General features: G+C 47.0%; 3 long non-coding RNA genes across 4 annotated transcripts in view; 1 reads left to right on the plus strand and 2 right to left on the minus strand.

The window, feature by feature from the left end:
* The window catches only part of LOC140213633 (uncharacterized), an 18,602-nt gene extending 15,455 nt beyond the window's left edge, over window positions 1–3,147 (minus strand). Inside the window, exon 1 of the long non-coding RNA XR_011890548.1 lies at window positions 2,904–3,147. This is a non-coding gene — a long non-coding RNA (uncharacterized lncRNA). The remainder of the gene's footprint in view (window positions 1–2,903) is intronic.
* Window positions 1,533–16,353, plus strand: LOC140213634 (uncharacterized). The gene is made up of 2 exons (XR_011890550.1): window positions 1,533–1,695; window positions 16,227–16,353. It is a non-coding gene; the product is annotated as an uncharacterized lncRNA (long non-coding RNA).
* LOC129380668 (uncharacterized) overlaps window positions 4,801–17,191 on the minus strand; it is a 36,011-nt gene continuing 23,620 nt past the window's right edge. For both annotated transcript variants that reach the window (XR_011890549.1, XR_008608854.2), the window contains exons 2-3: window positions 13,212–13,304; window positions 4,801–5,051 (exon numbers count right to left, since the gene is read on the minus strand). This is a non-coding gene — a long non-coding RNA (uncharacterized lncRNA). The remainder of the gene's footprint in view (window positions 5,052–13,211; window positions 13,305–17,191) is intronic.

Genomic DNA, 17,191 nt, shown 5'->3' on the forward strand with positions numbered 1-17,191 from the left:
AGAATGACGACCATAGACCTACTACGATGGCATCACGACGAAGGTATGACAAACAATGCATGACAGCGAAACAATTACGTAAATGACATGACAACTTTGTAAGGACAATACGATGAATGCGACTCTATGTCGGCAATGACACCACGCTCACAACATCCCATCTGCATCTGCTGAAATCGTTAGCAAGGAGGCTCAATCGGCCGTAGTAATCCCGCTGGTCTTGTCCACGGTTTCACGCGTTGCTGGCAGCCTAGGCATGTCTTGACATAACGGGCGATGTCGGTAGTCAGGCGCCGCCAGTAATACATTTCCTGTATCCTCGATTGCATCCCGGAGAATGCAAGGCACACATTGTGCCCAGTACTTCTGGACGCAATGCTGAGGGAAAACCATTAAGGTAGTTGGTACGCACTCATGAAAAGTTGTTTACAAGACATCATTATGCAGGGAAAACAAAGACAATCCTCGCCTAAATGCCCTAGGGAGAATGTCGATATTGTCTTCTTAATACTCAATGAGGTTTTTCGCTCGGGGTCTGCTCGTTGTTGTTCAGCGAAGTCCTCCGTGCTTCTTCCTAGGAAGGCGTCGTCATCCTCGTCGTCTTGCGGCGGCGCGTCAATGGGGGCGCTTGAGAGGCAGTCTCCATCAGTGTGCTTCCGTCCACGTTTGTAGACGACGACTATGTCAAATTCCTGAGGCCTCAGACTGTATCGTGTGAGGCGTCCTGGAGGGTCCTTTAAGTTTGCCAGCCGCTAACGAATTTAAAGGGCCTTCCAGAAAGATAAGGGCGGGATTTCGTTGTAGCCCAAATGATTGCAAGGCATTCCTTTCCCGACGTAGAATGATTCGCTTCCTCTTTTACCAGTGACCGACTGGCCTAACCAATGGCCGGTCGAACCCGTCTTTCGTTTGGACTAGCCCGGCGCTGAGGCCTAGGCTACCTGTGTCAGTGTAGCTTTCGGTGCCAGAGTCTTCGTCGCAGTATGGGAGCACTGGTGGTGACTGCAGGCGATGTTTATGCTGTTAGAAGGGTTGCGCTTGCGGCGCTTGCCGCTTGAAATCGACACCTGATTTCATGAGACAAGGTAATGCTTCGGTGATGCGAGATAAGTTTTTGACGCAGCGTCTGTAATAGGCACACAAACCAAGGAATCTTCGCACCCCTTTCTTGTCAGTGGGCTCTGGGAACTCGGCGATTGCACATGCCTTCTGCGGATCAGGGCAGACTCCAGATTTGCTGATGACATGATCCAAAACAGAAGCTAGTCTTAAGCAAAGCGGTACTTTTCATGCTTCATAGTGAGGCTCGCATTGTAATAACGCATCCTACCATAGATTGGACAGGTATACCGTTTCTGCTCTTACCAAGAGTAGGCCATTGTGATGCGCATACTCACTTAGCTGCCGCCAAGAAAACGCCAGTGTAGGCATATTCTATTCCCTACAAGCTCCCACTTTCTACGCTCTTAAAAAACTTTATAGCCTTGTCCCACAACAATAATTGTCATCAGCATTGGTTGCGTTTCCTTTCTTGAAAACACAGTGCTTGTTGCTTTCCCGTGAAGAATGCTGCTTCTCGCCGAGAACGCGCAAGCCGTTGGTGATCTGGAAGCACGAGGCTCGCAGCTTTAAAGAACGGCAATGAGGGGGAGACAGATGGCGAATGTTGCTGTGGGACAAGACGCGACCCAAGAGGTAAACATCAAGAGTGTAACGTTGCAACGCACACATCAACGAATGTCGTGTGGTTACCCGCAGTAACTGTAATGAACAATCTTGAGTGCACTAAACGTTATTCTTAATTGAAAAGTGGCGTGGGCGTACGGGCTTGTGCAGGTTTTGGATGGTATTCCAGTTTACATGTCAATGAAAGATGTCAGCAACTCAGAAGTATTGAGGCTAGCGCTCGGGGAAGATCGTCCGCAGCTAGCAACACGCAGTGCCTCTATTGTTTTATCGACGCCAATCGGATCGTACGGATATGGCTGCAACGCAGGTTGGCATCATGCGATAGTTATATTGTCTGGTTGGCATTTCTAATGTCTTGTAAATTGTCACGACACATGACAGAAATTTAGAAACGGTTATGACGCGTTTCGTTGGTATCGGGCGAGAACATATGGTTCCCAAGCACCTTGGTGAAAAAAACTTCATCTAGGACTTGTCACGGTGGACGTGTTTCAAAACCTCATTGCCTTTATATAGTGTCAGGTTGTAGTAACGGTGAACACAGTGAATTGCGAAACTAACTTCATATTGGACGAATCTGTGCCCAGGAAGGCAACTGACACTCGAAGCACAACGATAGCGGCGAACAGAGTCGACTGTCTTTAAAGTCAGAACTACAGGTCATGCGCGTCGGTTTTGATACATCAGTCAGCGAAGGTTCTGTGCTGTGCGCCAATAGTGCACTGATGCACGAGCTGTGAATTTGTCATAGACAAAGCGTTGGTTTTGACGACATATGTGCTAAAGGTGATGCATGGATTAAACAGGTAGACACTAAAGACGAAATTATGCGTGCGTAGTATTTGTGTTGAGTGTGTAGCCTCTGCCTAAAACTCGTGGCATATTATTCGTACAGCCTTGTCTATGACTCAAATGTACCAAATTGTCGCATTTGACCTTCAGCTCACAAAGCGGTATATATCTGAACTGCGGCGTGGTATGTTTTTTAGATAAGCTAAGCAACGCGTAATGAAAAAAAGTGTGTTTTGTGCAATCCCTGCTTTCATAGGACAGTGTGTCCATAGAAAGGGCACAGGGCGAGAACACGGGATTGCCTGCTTAATATATAATGTTTTTTTTTTTTTTTTGCACAGCACATTGCGGCTCTTAAATATTTATGGCAACACATAATGCTACGTTACATACTGCTAGTGAAAACAAAATCCGCTGCTTACCTTTCTTGGTAATGTAAACGGTGGAGCAGATCCTCCTGAAATAACGATTATGTGCAGTACCAAACTGCCTCAACGTTATGCCTCTAACGAGGCTATTCATAGACTTTTTTTCTTTTCTATGCAGCCCATTGGTCAGATGTGGCTGAAAAAGCGACCGTTCATTGTAGTAGGTTAGAATGGTTGGCGAGCTGGAATGAATGAATACTTATTCAGCGAGAAAAATATTGCAAACCTTGTGACCTACTTCTGTGTCACCCGTTGTTCTCGCAGTGGCTATCAAGTATGTTTATTGTACCATTGCACCAGCGCGGCTCGAAAAATATTTTCAACAGATTGTAATGCTCCAAATTGCCAGAGAGAGGCTTTTCTAAGAATGTCAAACAATATAATTATTATTATTCTAATTACCGAGAAGAAGGAACACCGAGGGGCCCGATCTTTATTACTCATAAGAAAGCAACGAATGAAAGAAAACAAGGACAACATAGGGGAAATTACTTTTACGCTCCAATTAAGTTAAAGAAATGATAATGAAATGAAAATCAAAGCGGATCAAAAAACCACTGGCCGTAGGTGGGATACGAACCCACGTCTGCACATTACGCGTGCAATGCTGTTCCCATGTGAGGTACCGCGGCGCGGTTTCCCCATCTATTTTCTGGGATGTTTGTGTTTCAGTACATAAAACTAACCCTGGCAGTGTTAGACAGTGCGGCCACTTGCAAATCTTGGCGGCGGATGTGTAGGAACGGAGCACTTCGACTGGGGCTTAAGTTTCGATTGATGCGTAGGCTTTATCAATTTTCCTCTCGAATGCGGTGTAGTAGATGTCACTTTAAACATCTCTGCCTTCAACTTTGATTTGTACATCACCCTAACATCGGTCGTTTGCATAAAACAATATAACTAATAGATACCGTGTCCGCAAAAACAAGCACAAATTTCCCAATCCTATTGTGCGTGCCTTAAGTGGCACCTTGAATGAAAACTGTGGTTGCTCCATGGCTATGGTGTTGGTCTGGTGAGCACGAGGTCGCGGGATCGAATCCCGGCCATGGCGGCCGCATTTCGATAGGGGCGAAATGCGAATACACCCGTGTACTTAGATTTAGGTGCACGTTAAAGATCCCCAGGTGGTCGAAATTTCCCGAGTCCTCCACTACGGCGTGCCTCGTAATCAGAAAGTGGTTTTGGCACATAAAACCCGATAATTTATTTTTAATTTAAATGGAAACTGAATGCCGGCGACCGTGCAGCGACACTAGCCAGGAGTAAACCACATGCAGCTTCTCAAATTTCTCCTCCTGTCGACAGATATATCACATGAGAAAGTACCGTTTTCTTCTCGCGTATTTCAGCATTATTACAGAAATGAATAATACCTACGATAATAGCAGTTCAGCCGCTTTTTGGCAGGAATACTACTATCTCGGTAATTCAGATGAACGAAAGCTTGCTCTTGCTTGAGAACCGTGGTCGTTGTGAGCAAATGCACTTCGCGATGAGCAAGTAGATACAAAAACAATGCAATGTACCTGCAGCGGTGAAGTGAAGTCAAAAGCTCCTACCATTAAGACTGCCATCTGGACATGATGGTGACGTGTGGTGTTTTCTGGTGCAAGGGCCATGCCATCTGCACATTTATGCTAAGATAGAACGGTGAAGCTAGACTGGAGTGAGACATTTGAAATCAGCGCTAGAAGCAATGAGAGCACAATAAATACGACACCAGGCGAGTGTTGCTTATCAATTGCTGTTTATTAAAAGCCAAACACAAAAACAGAAAATGACCTGCGCGCTTCTGCTTTTGTGTGAAATCCCACAAAATATCGCAGAATTTATGTCACGGTGACTGTTCATGCTAATGCCATTAGAATTCAAGAAACGTAGCCACACGCCATATTTATGAAGTGAAGTTTATTCAGGAGTTGTAGTCATTCTGATACGTCTGTTGCCTCTGTCTATACGTGATATAATCTTGTGTCCTCCCATGCTGTTATGGTACTTGATAGCCAAGGACGTCGACGGAATAACAATAAAATAAAATCAAAGAAAAATGTATTCATCTTCATTTGGTACATAGGTTCTCATTTCCGGTCCAACCTGAGCACAGCGTGCCTTTGGTTGTTCAGGCAGCACGGTGAATCACTGAATGCGTGGCACAAAACAAAGAAGTAAGGCACACTATGCATCTTATACAAAATTATCGAGACATAATGAGCATTTATGAGCAGAACTCGAGGAAAAATTAAGCTAAGTAAATAAATAAATAAAGGACACCACAATACCTTGAAATGAGCCTTATCACAACTCACAGAACATCTAAGGCGCAAACCCAAGAAAGTAGCCTTCTACATGCAAGAGGCTATCAGTGATTTATGTGCAAAGATGAGCACCATTTCTTTATTGATTTAATCATTTTTCGTTTAGTTTTGAAATTTCCAAACGCTTCACCAAGTTTATTAAATATCTGTTGCACGTAATATCGCCTTAACTTTTTCCCATAGTTGTAAAGCATCGTGGCTTAATCTCTTTCTGATGGAGACGTTTTTTCTTGACAGGTACTTCCAAATCATTTGCATAGTAATGACGTGTGAGCACAGTGGAATACAATGGTTCACGCATTTCTAGTATGCCAAGCCTATTGTATTGCTCCTCCTTGTCAGCCTGTTGTAGCGTAGTTCCGTAGTTTATACTGTTTACCTTTCTTTTAATTATGCAGATTATGGCTCCCATTTTGTGATCAGAACAAGTTCCATACAATGTAATACCGTAGGTTATAACAGATTCAGCCAGTGCCATGTATATGTTGCGCCTCAAGTACATCGAAGTTTCACCTCTTAGTTGTACTTCATCGAAGACACAGCTCTAAGCCTGTTACATATATACTGCGCATGATCTTTCCATGTTATATGCTCATCAAATATTATTCTGAAATACTTGATGGCATGTTCAAATGGTATTGCATTACATGTGCACGGGTCGCAATGTGAGTTATGTAAAAATAGAGACTCACTTAGTACCAGTCGTTTGTGCGGGTTTCTAAAACAGATAAGCTTCGTTTTTGCAGATTTAGATATACTGAATTTTGCGTCAGCCAGTCTATTACCCTGCACACATCCTGTTGAAACATTTCGCACCCACAATCGAAATCAGTTAATTCTAGTGCTAATGCTATGTCATCTGTATATTGGAAGACTCTTCATCTTAACTACAAAAAACCCAGTTCAGAGACGTAGTTATTAAATAGTAATCGGGCCAGAGTACTTCCGGGCAGAACACCGAATTTTATTGCTTTAAATTCACTCCATTTGTTTTCAATTCTAGCACACTGTGATTTGTCTTTGAAATATCCCTAAAGGAATTGATGAAATCGGGCCCTGAAACCTAAGTTGTCCAACTTTTGCAACAATAACACGTGAGAAATAGTATCAAATGCATTTGATAATATTTTGGTAGCATAAGGGGATTGTTTTGAATTGCTGTGTTAACGTGATCCTAGAATTCTTCTAAGAGCGTAATTGCGTTCCGGACCTTTTTGAACCCATACTGTGCCAGGTTATTTAAAGAATATTTATCTCAGAAAGACTGCATAACGGATGCCACGTGTTTTTCCAAAATATGAGCCAGGGCAGATATAATACAAATTGGTCTGTAGTTTGCGCAGTCCCTTTTCTTTATACTTTTGTAGACAGGTCTCACTATCGAAATTTTCAATTCTTTGGCCATCGTTCCGGTTTATAGTATTCCGTTTGGTACTTTCAAAATCACGCCTTTTAGTTTGTTAAAGTTGTAGTACAGATCTCGTACGCGGATATTATGAAAAGCAGGTGCTTTGAACGTCTTCATTCTACTTATTATATTCCATAGCTCATCTTCTGTTATCTAACAAAGGTACGCTATCTGTGCGCAAGAAAGTATTGGCTTATATTCGAGACGATTCGTACCATGAGCAATGCGCAGCTTGCCTTTTGCGTGAATGAAAGTCTCCTTAAACAGTTCACGCAATGACTGTGTTTCTTTTTTCGGAAAGTTTTCGTCGATAACCTCCTGAGTCGTAGCCTGTTTGACAGGCCCACTACAGGTAGCAAGGGGTGATTCCGTTATCCGGTAACGCTGCTACGTAACTAAAACATGCTTAGCCTCATTCATGGTCTGTTATTGCGTTCGACCGTGCGAGTTTTTTTTTAATCCAGAACGTTATTTGGACACCTACGGGGAGCTTTCCTTCTCGTCGTCACCGCTGGCGTCAGAACCATCATGATGTGTCATGGAAAGTACAAGTGCTCTAGTAGCGGGAGAAAGCCTGTGATGACACACCGTCTTGCTGCGCCTTCAGAGAGAGAGAGAGAGAAATTCCTTTTATTTATATAGCCGGCAGATTCGTGGGGGGCCAACCCCGCCTAGATGGCGGCCAGAAGCCCTTGAGCTCTAGCGGCATCTTCGGCCTGCTGGACGGCCAAAAGTTGGTCTTCGGGGTCCGAGTTGAGCAACACATTCTCCCACTGCTTCCGATCCTTCATTTTTCGGCCCTGTCGGGGTGCTCTAGGGCAGGCTCAGATAATGTGATCCAGGTCCACCCTTTCTTGACAAAATTTACATTTCGCCGAATATTGGTCTGGGTAATAATGATTATAAGTCACCGGATTTGGATGCGTATTTGTTTGAAGGAGGCGCCATGCCACCGCCTGCTAACGGATGTAACGGATGTGTGGGAGGAAAACGCACCCTGCCCAATCTGTAATGGTTAGTTATCTCCCTGTAGCCAACCATCCGGTCCCCTGTCAGCCCCAGCCGCGACGCCCCGATGGCTCGGCTTGTGAGTCCTCGAGCCACAGTGTCGGCCGCCTCATTGTCGGGGAAGGAGGAGTGCGCAGGCGCCCAGATGATATAGACAACCCGCTGACCGCGGAAGTTTGCCAGCATACGTTGTGATTCCGGCGAAATGCGCCCCTTTGCGTAATTTAATATGGCGGTTTTAGAATCACTGACTATTATCGTGGCCAGTTTGGAAGCCATTGCGAGAGCAATGGCCCATTCCTCAGCCACCTCGGCTCTGTTGGTTTTAATAGATCCGCTGACCTTAAGGTCACCTTCCGAGTTCGCTGCAACAATAGACATATTCTGATTAGTCATGTACTCTGCCGCGTCGACGTACACCACGTCCTGAGAGCGTTGGAATCTCCTCTGTATAGCCTTGCCCTTTCCTCCCGCCTTTCGCTGTGGTGTTCGGGATGCATGTTTTTGGGTACCGGTGGGATAATCAGCTGCTTCCTTATGTCGTGGGGAATGTCTACTTTAGTGCCATACTGTGATGCGTATGTAACTCTAAGCTTGTTAAGTATGTGTCTGCCAGTAGGTGTTTGTGTGTGTCTTTCGCATCGCGCTATCGTATGGGCTTCTATCAGTTCTTCGAGCTTGTTGTGGACACCTAAGGCTAGGAGCCTGTCACTCGATGTGTTGATCGGCAAACCTATGGCTTGTTTGAATGACCGTCTAATGATGCCTTCGATTTTTGTCTTTTCTGCTGCTTGGAGATTTAGGTAAGGGGTTACATATACTATGCGGCTAATGACAAAAGCCTGCACTAGTCGTATCAGATTGTTTTCTTTCATCCCATAATGGCGATTAGCTATTCTCTTAATTGGTCTCATTCTTTGTTGTGCGCTGTTTTATAGTATTCTGATTTTTTCCCCGTTGTGACCATTCGCTGATACGTGGAGTCCGAGGACTCTAATGCTGTCGACAATAGGTATTCGGTTGTCATTTACAAAAAGTGTGATGTTTCGTTTATCCGAAGAACTCTTACGGCCCCTGCGTGTCAGTCGGTATAGAAGTAATCGTGATTTTTGCGAAGTGCATCTCAAGCCTTTATCCGCGACATATTTCTCAACCGTATGTAGGGCTGTTTGGCGAATTTCCTCTATCTGCCCATCACTTCCACTTGTTATCCAAAGGGTGATATCATCGGCGTACAGGCTATGCTGTAATCCTTCTATATGTTCTAGTTTTGCTGGCAGGCCAATCATAGCTACATTGAAAAGAAAGGGAGATAAGACTCTAATATTATATTTCTTAGTGCAAGGAGTCCAAAGAGAAAAAAAAATCATGTTCTAATCATGTGAATGAATCGACGTAAACTCTAACTTAGCAGGCACTTCGCAAAAGAAATAAACCTTCGCTTCAAAAATATGACGCAGCCAATACGAAATCAGAAGCTTCTGCCCAACGTTCGCTCCCTGAGTCGAAAAACTGGTGTTTCCAACTCCTTGATGTGCCTGTTTCTCAAAAGCCAGCCTTTCTAGAAACTTTCTTATTTTACCTGCCCTGTCATTATCACAAAAGCCATTGTTTCCCACAAGAGACCCAACGTTAACAAAGCTTCGCTTAGCGTGACAGAGAACGGGGTAAATCGCGCCGCTCAAGCGCACCTGTATGCCCGAATAACTTGCTGCGCAGCAGCGCGACGGGTAGCTTAGCTGTACACGTTATACGCGGCGCCTCTTGCTTTGCGTGGATTTCTCCAGCGTGTTAAATATATTAACCTCCCAGGACAAACCGACGTCGAACTCCTATTTTGTGAGCGAGGGCAAGCTTGCGAGAGCAATAATGAATAAGTTATGCAAGGATGCGTTTGCGAATTTCTAGGAAGAGACGCCGGACGTCGGGCTTATACCTAACCCGTCTATTTCCATATAAGGGCGCCTTGTGACTTAAACGATAATAAATGCGGGAGCCCTTTAGATGCTCTCAACAACTAAATGCTGCACAATGCCTCGCGCAGTTTTGTTATCACGGCATGCACTGGTGGTATATTTCTTTACACGGTCCATTCTTCGCCAGGAAAACACAGAGGGTTTATTATGTAGTTTCTAGGAGTTTCTTTGCTACGTGCTCTCATATCGGTAGGAATTTATTGCATCAATTCTCAGCTAGGCGAGCCTTCGGCCCACGTCTTTTGGTAGCGATTTCACTTCGCCAGGTTGACGCAATGAGCTGTGGCTTGGGGTGTTGTACTTCTACTCAGGCCCACTCGCTTCTGTATGACCGCAACCGCGGCCGAGTTTTAGAGCACCCTTCTCGGCTGCGGGAGGTTGCGAGTTCAATTCCCACCGCCTCCGGGCATCCACTAGCTTAAATGGACGCAGGTGTACGCCGGCCAGACGTTCGGCTTTCTTCTGGGGTGATACGCTAGGCAAAGGACTCTGCGCCTTACCTTCTGGTCAGAACCTTCGTGAGCGCTATAAAGTAGGTTCGGCCATATGGAAAATGGTTATAATTTCCCATGTGGCAATCCAAATGCACATATTGAGGTGGGGACGCCTACGGGTTGGGGATAAGCACCAGTTTCCAAACGTTGCTCCCGTAATGGCCGAGCGCCAGGCCGAAAGCGCGCTTGTACCTATTTAACGGGTAAGTTTCCGGCGGCAGCACTTGTGTCTCACAGCCACGGTAGATGCCCTTCAGCAAGGCCGCCTGTGGTTGGACAAGAGTCGCCCAGAGGCAACTTAAATATCTATTGGCCTCCCTTTCAAGGTGTGGGCTCCCCCCGAGAGTCGAGCACCGCACCCGGGATTGTCTCTACGCATTCAGAAACACCAATGGGTTCCCGGCGGCACCGGGGTTTCAGCTCGGTACCTCCTTCATACGCGGCGGATGATCTACTGCAAGGCCATCGCTGCGTTGGGGTCTAGTCACACGCTTGTGCGGCGACTGCATGTCCAGCAGTCTTTCCTCCACTCGTGCCAGTTTGCCCCACTGTCCATAGCATTTCCTCATTTACCCGTAATCATGTATACTCATTAGCTTTCTTGTCATTGGCCAAAGCATCTTCTGTCTAATGCACCATGAATTCTGCAACTACTTCCTACGAGCAAGGAAATGACGATACATTCGCACACTGATATTAAATGTCCCCCATGTGAAGGACAATGATGTGCAGCGCTCGCAATATCGCTAAAAATTATGCGGGTATGTTTCCAACTACGGGATACTGGTATTCGCTATAGCCACTTTGTTGTGGTGCCGATGTGCTAACCCGGGCCATGGTGCTTAATTCAGTTCTCCTTGCTGCGTCTGCTGGCGTTTCAGTGGCGTGCAGAAGCCTTCTTTGTTCACCGCTTTTTCAAATTAATTTTCTAGCTTGCATGTTGCGTCTACCGACATGGCTCTGCTGCCTCCTTATGCCCTGTGGTGCTTCTAAAGGGAGGGTTGCAGTCGCTTACTCGTCTCCCGTCCTCGCGTGGATTTCGATTTACTATGCCGCGATTTATTTTTCTTCGGTAGTGTTTTCCACCTAAGGTCACATTGGAATTCGCGCTTGACTGTTTACGTCGCCTTTGGAGTGTATCGCTAACAGCTTGAGCAAGTCCTCGTTCCACGTGTGCTTCATTAGCCCAGTGATCGCACGGAGGGTGCTCTTGTATAGGTTTTAAATGCGTAAGCATTTCTATGCTTACCCAACGAGAGCAGCTATTTGTCCCCTCCGTCCGTCCCGCACGACTATCGCTTTATGACGGCGCCCGTATCAGCGAGCGAATTTACCTTCTTGCTGCCTCTCGTTCCAGAACACAGAGCACTCGCCGCACAGGGCCACCATCGCACACTGCTTTCAAGATTGGGACCCACGGGTCTCTATTCAACGGGAACTCAGCGGCGAAAACACGGAGCACACGAGGCTGTCAGCTGTCCGTGTTCTCTGTCGCCGTCATACATCGCTTTCAAAATGAGGCCATAGAGAAAACAAATTATCAACAGCGGACACTCGGCGAGAGCTGGCAACAGGAAACACGTCACGCCTAGTGGTAATCCCATCCGTCAGTTGGACGCGTGCATTGAAAACAAAAAGAATGTGAAGTGAACTTACAGACAACGTTTTATTAGAGTATTTTAGTTGAGCGGCTTTACGGTCCGCTCCACTTCGAGTTGCCCCGCTAAGCCCCAGCGGAGGGGCGGGCGATTTTCATGTTTTAGTTATACGTTTAGAGTAGCGGAGCGGGCCTTTCGTGGTTGCCGCGCCCCCTGGCCAAATTCAGGCTAATGAAAGAAAACAAAAACACCCAATTGATCACTTTAATAAAGTAAAACGAATATATATAACTTATTTGTCCAAGAACTATCTAGACGTGCGCTTGTAATGCGTTAGCGGTCCATTTCATCAAATGAAAAATAAAGCGCAGTCTTATGAAACACCACGTGATAGCCTGCGCTCTTGCTCCTCTGCATCCAATCCAATCCTTTCTCACGCCAACGCTAGCCAAAGCGCTGCCCAGTACGCTCCGCTAGCCCGCTTGCGGCTAAGCAGAGGGCGCATGCGCATTAGCGCTTCCGCTCCACTGCTGAGTGGAACTTACAAACGCCAAACTAAAACACTCATTTTTTTTATTCTTTCCCGCTAAAACTAAAAGCCTTTCCGTATAAATAAACTTTGCGACTTGTTTTTCTACCTTTACCTAGCTACAAGCAAACGGCACGCTAAACGCGACAGATGCATGAGTATGCGCCAGACTGGCCACCGAAGGCACCGAGACCATTGCTCGTGTGAATTTCGCCCATTAGGCGACCCGTCTCTTTTGGATGTAGCGTGTTTGTTGGGCTCCCGGCGTATTAGTGCGTTCCTTCTCCACTTCGACACGGCAGCACGGCACTATTGGACTACGGCAAGGTGGGAAATTTCGTTAGACAGTCTGCGACGCATTTCACCCAATTTCGGCCCTTTAAGGAACCGAACCGAGACTCGTGACGCAGTTAGCCAAAAACGGCTCGGCCAACCTAGCGTAGTTAATTTCAGTTATTGACTCGTACTGGAAGTTGTTTGCTACGCTTTCTATGAGCCCCAGCACTATTGTAACTTATTTCGGTAGTTTTTGGGTACTCTCGCCACACCTGGCTTAGAGACGCAGTTTCGCCTGTGCTGAGCCTTACCGGGACAATTTCCGGCGCTTTTACGAAAGCATAAGAATCCCGTTTTGAATGAGCTGTATAACTTGATGTGTACCGCATATATGTGCAACCAAGCGATTATCCTATGCTGGATACCTGGCCATAAATGTATAAAAGGCAACGTAGCTGCTGACGAAAACGCTACGTTGAAGAAAACGCTACACAGATGGAAATATCCCCATTACTGCCACAGACCTAAAGCTCTTTCTGCGCCGTAAATTGAGGAAACATTGGCAAGCAGAGTGGGATGCGCAAACATTGAATAAGTTACACATCATAAAACCAAAACTACGGAATTGGATACGTGAGAAAACAGCACGGTACAAGGAAGCGCTTCTTTGCCGATTAAGAATAGGACACACTTACACTACTCACTCCTACCTCTTGACTGGCGGGATTCTCCTTCTTGTAGTAGGTGCGGCGATAGCTTGACAGTGGTCCATGTTCTTATTCAGTGCCCTGCAATAGAAACAGACAGGAAAAAGTATTTTCCTCTCTGTAAACAGGAAAAAAAAATAGGCACGCTGTAGTGGTGGACTCCGGATTAATTTTGACACCGTGGTGTTCTTTAACGTGTCCTAAAGTCAAAAGGCACGCGCGTTTTCTATTTCGCCCCTATCTAAATGCGGCTGCCGCGATTGGGATCAAATTCGCGAATTCTAGCAATGCCACAGCCGCAAAGCTACAGTGGCGGACGCAGAAGTGATGATTTGACGGTCCACTGCTTCCGTAGTGTCGCCTGGACCCTGCGGGGTGCTTCAATTATGGCGGCTCTGCTCCTGCATACCGCGTAGTTTGCCCGCTTGACATGTTCGCATACTGTTTATTTTTCAGCAATATCAACGTACGTAACCGTACCTTCAACTTAAGCTTATGTTATTTTCCCACAATCGCTGTCGTATAGTAGCAGGGTTTCCTTCCTTACTCACGTCACTACCCTCTCCCTCCCATGGGAACTGCCTCTTGTCCTCCCTCCTCTATACAGTTTTATCAACGTCCCCTCTGGACTCGCCCGTTAGGAGAAAGGGAAGCGCTGCAGTTTCTGCAATGCCTCTCAGGGGAGTCGCGGATAATTACCGTTGTCAAGAGGCTAATGTGGCGACGCCTAGGGAGCTCCAGAGGGCATTGTGCACATTCGGCGCAGTGGGGTAAAAAAATTACCGACGATTACGTTACTTCCTAATGCGAAATTTGAGCGCAGCAAATAAGCTGTTTCACCTTGTCGATAGATTGAGGCAAAGAAATCGAGCAACACATGTATGCGCTATCACAGAATTTTTTTTTTTATTTTTCACACGTATTCCTTTAACAAAGACTCCACTAACAGTTCTTGACAGTCATGAAGGAAGCTTTGTGGTCGGAGAAATAGACTGATATATGTTCGACTTGGTACACCAATGCTTGATTCTCAAAGACGAGATCTATACAAGTGCCTCGCGAGGTTGTCACAGCCGTGGGACGCGTTACGAGCGAGAGGAACGGGATGAACGGGACGGCGATGAGCTTCTGCTTCAGCCTCGCTTACTGCTGGTTGCTCTCGACGGCGGCGATGAGCCTCCGCTTCGGCGGTGCGAACGGCAGGGTCTTCTCGGCGGCGGCGATGAGCTTCTGCTTCAGCCTCGCTTACTGCTGGTTGCTCTCGACGGCGGCGATGAGCCTCCGCTTCGGCGGCGCGAACTGCAGGGTCTTCTCGGCGGCGGCGATGAGCTTCTGCTTCAGCCTCGCTTACTGCTGGTTGCTCTCGACGGCGGCGATGAGCCTCCGCTTCGGCGGCGCGAACGGCAGGGTCTTCTCGGCGGCGGCGCTTAGCCTCTGCTTCGGCGACGCGTACTCCTGGATCATCTCGACGGCGGCGACGGTAAGCTTCTGCTTCGGCGGCACGCACCTCTGGATTCTGACGGCGACGGCGCTGGGCCTCTGCTCTGGCAGCTCGTTTAGCAGCAGCAGCAGCAGCAGCAGCAGACGGAGGACTTCCATCGGTCGTCTCGCTCATGGCTCAGAAAGAACTGGCAGATAATTTCGCAGTGGCGAACGGCAGCGGCAATTTCAGCTCGGGCGGTGCACATATACAGATCCGCCGCCACCGATCTGGCTCTCTGATTGCCACCGCACAGGGCGAACGGCAGCGACAATTTCGGCTCGGGCGGTGCACATATACAGATCCGCCGCCACCGATCTGGCTCTCTGATTGCCACCGCACAGTGGTTGCATTGGAGGAGGAGCGAAGAAAGGAAGAAAGGCGACGGTGTTCTATGCAGTCACGTTATCTTGACTCTCTAGCGGCGTCAGCGGCATCCAGCGGTATCAGTCGGTCGCTGCTAGCGCTGGGGGGATGAAAGGGGGGCGGAGCTGGTTACGAGGCCGACGACAACGCCGACGACGACGCGAAACCCAGGAACGGACGCCAAAGAGCTGCGCTCTAAAACGATTTTTTCGTGTCACCTTGCCTCTCTGACTCGCTCTTGTCGTGTATACGCACGGTCTGAACCACCCTCTCGACGCGGCGCGCCGGACAGCAGCAGCAGCAGCAGCAGTGGAAACGGCAAAGGAGGAGGCCAAGAAAGCTCTGCTTTGAAAGCTGCTCGGCCGTGTGACGTAGTTGATTTCGTGTGTAGTGAATCTTACTGGGGCAAGTTCATGACGCATTTTTTACCTCCAAATGTATTGTAATTAATTTCGTTGCTTTTTGCGATACTTTTGAGGCACGCTCGCCGTGCCTGGCGTTGTGGGGCCGTGGTGTCAGTTAGTTTGGCGTGTACTAAATCTTAGTGAGCCAAGTTTGTGACGCTTTGCATGGCCCCGCAACATGTACCTTCTTTCGGTACTCACGCTTGTCGAAGGCGCTACGAGCGATTACCAAGAGTGATAACACTGTTATGTGTCTGTTGCACTAGCAGAACGCGGAAATGATAACGCCGACGAGCTCAAAAACCAATAACTCGGAAATTCTGTCTTCTGAACAACTAAAACAGACTTTTCACCCGCGCATTTCTCGTTTGTTTGAACTGAAGGCATTCCGCGACCATCTAGCAGGGCCTGGCTGAGAGCCTGTGTTGTAGCCACCTTTGCTAATGTAGCGTACATACGCGTAGGCTGCGGCCAAGTTGTTTTGGAAACGCGCCTTCGGCCATGCATTTGTGCTCTTTAAGCGCAGGAAATAATGCCCGGGAATGCGGGAATGCTTGGAAATAAGACGTTGTCTTCATAATTTATTAGTACGCCTTGGAATGAGTCAGGGTATTTTCGACGCCATTTATGTAATAGCGAAATGCTTTTTATAATTCGCCCATTCACCACTTTCGCAAGTTTCTGCTCTACACGCCGTATTCCTATAAAGGCTAAGTAACAAAATGATACATGCTTATTATTTACTTTTTTCAGCTGCTGCCGTCTGGTGGAGCTTCGCGCGGGAACTACTGCTGCTTACCTTCTGCGCCTACATTAGGTAAAGGCACAAAAAGCCCGGAACGAGCATTCATACGGAGTGAAATAAACATTTCCTCATTTACATGGTGTTTTGCGCCTACTTTCTGAAACAGCACCTGGCACAGATTCGATGGAGTTTTGTAAAAAACGTTCACAATCATCTTTAAATGATTCCGCTCTAAACCGCGTGCGATTAAGCAGCAGAAGCAAGAAAGCAAAAAAAAAAAAAAGCGCCGAGTAGCAGAGCCAGCGTAGCGCATGCAAGTAGTTTTCAAAAAACGTGGGCCGTAAACCCAAACCGGGAAGAGTTAATCTCAGCCGCTTGGTGTGCTACAGTCAATTCGGCTGCTGGGCTGTATGTGAGTGTCCGCTCTTGCGGAATTTATTTCTCTATGACAAGACCCTCGAGGCTGTTCCAGATGCAGCGCTTCCGGAATGCGGTAGATCACGGTTATAAACAATTCGGTTTTGATTGATGATTTGAATTATGGAATAAAACACGTCGGCGGGCAAGTTGGTTTGAATCCACGGTAGAGTGTTTAAGCGCGACTGAACGAGACCGTAGAAAGAGACAGATACACAGCGATGGTGCTGCCTCTTTCTATGTTTATTTCTACGTCCTCGTTCAGTCACGCATACACACTCTATCATGGATTCAAACCAACTAGCCCGCCAACGTGTTTTATCCCATAATTTAAATTTTCTAGCAAGCAAGTGACAAAAGCCATCACGCAGTGATGAGAAAATTGCCCCACGCGACAAAAGAAAAAAAAAATCACTTCCGCTACAACCCTCCGCTCAACAGCCTGTGTCACGCGCTTAGGTGGAACGGATATGCAGTTTGTCTCGAGCTTGCACGATCCTTAAACTTTCGTTCGAGACTTCACATTTCCGTTGTTGTTTTACACGACCAGCATGAT

This window comes from Dermacentor andersoni, chromosome 10 (genome assembly GCF_023375885.2).
Source record: "Dermacentor andersoni chromosome 10, qqDerAnde1_hic_scaffold, whole genome shotgun sequence".
NCBI classification, from domain to species: domain Eukaryota; kingdom Metazoa; phylum Arthropoda; class Arachnida; order Ixodida; family Ixodidae; genus Dermacentor; species Dermacentor andersoni.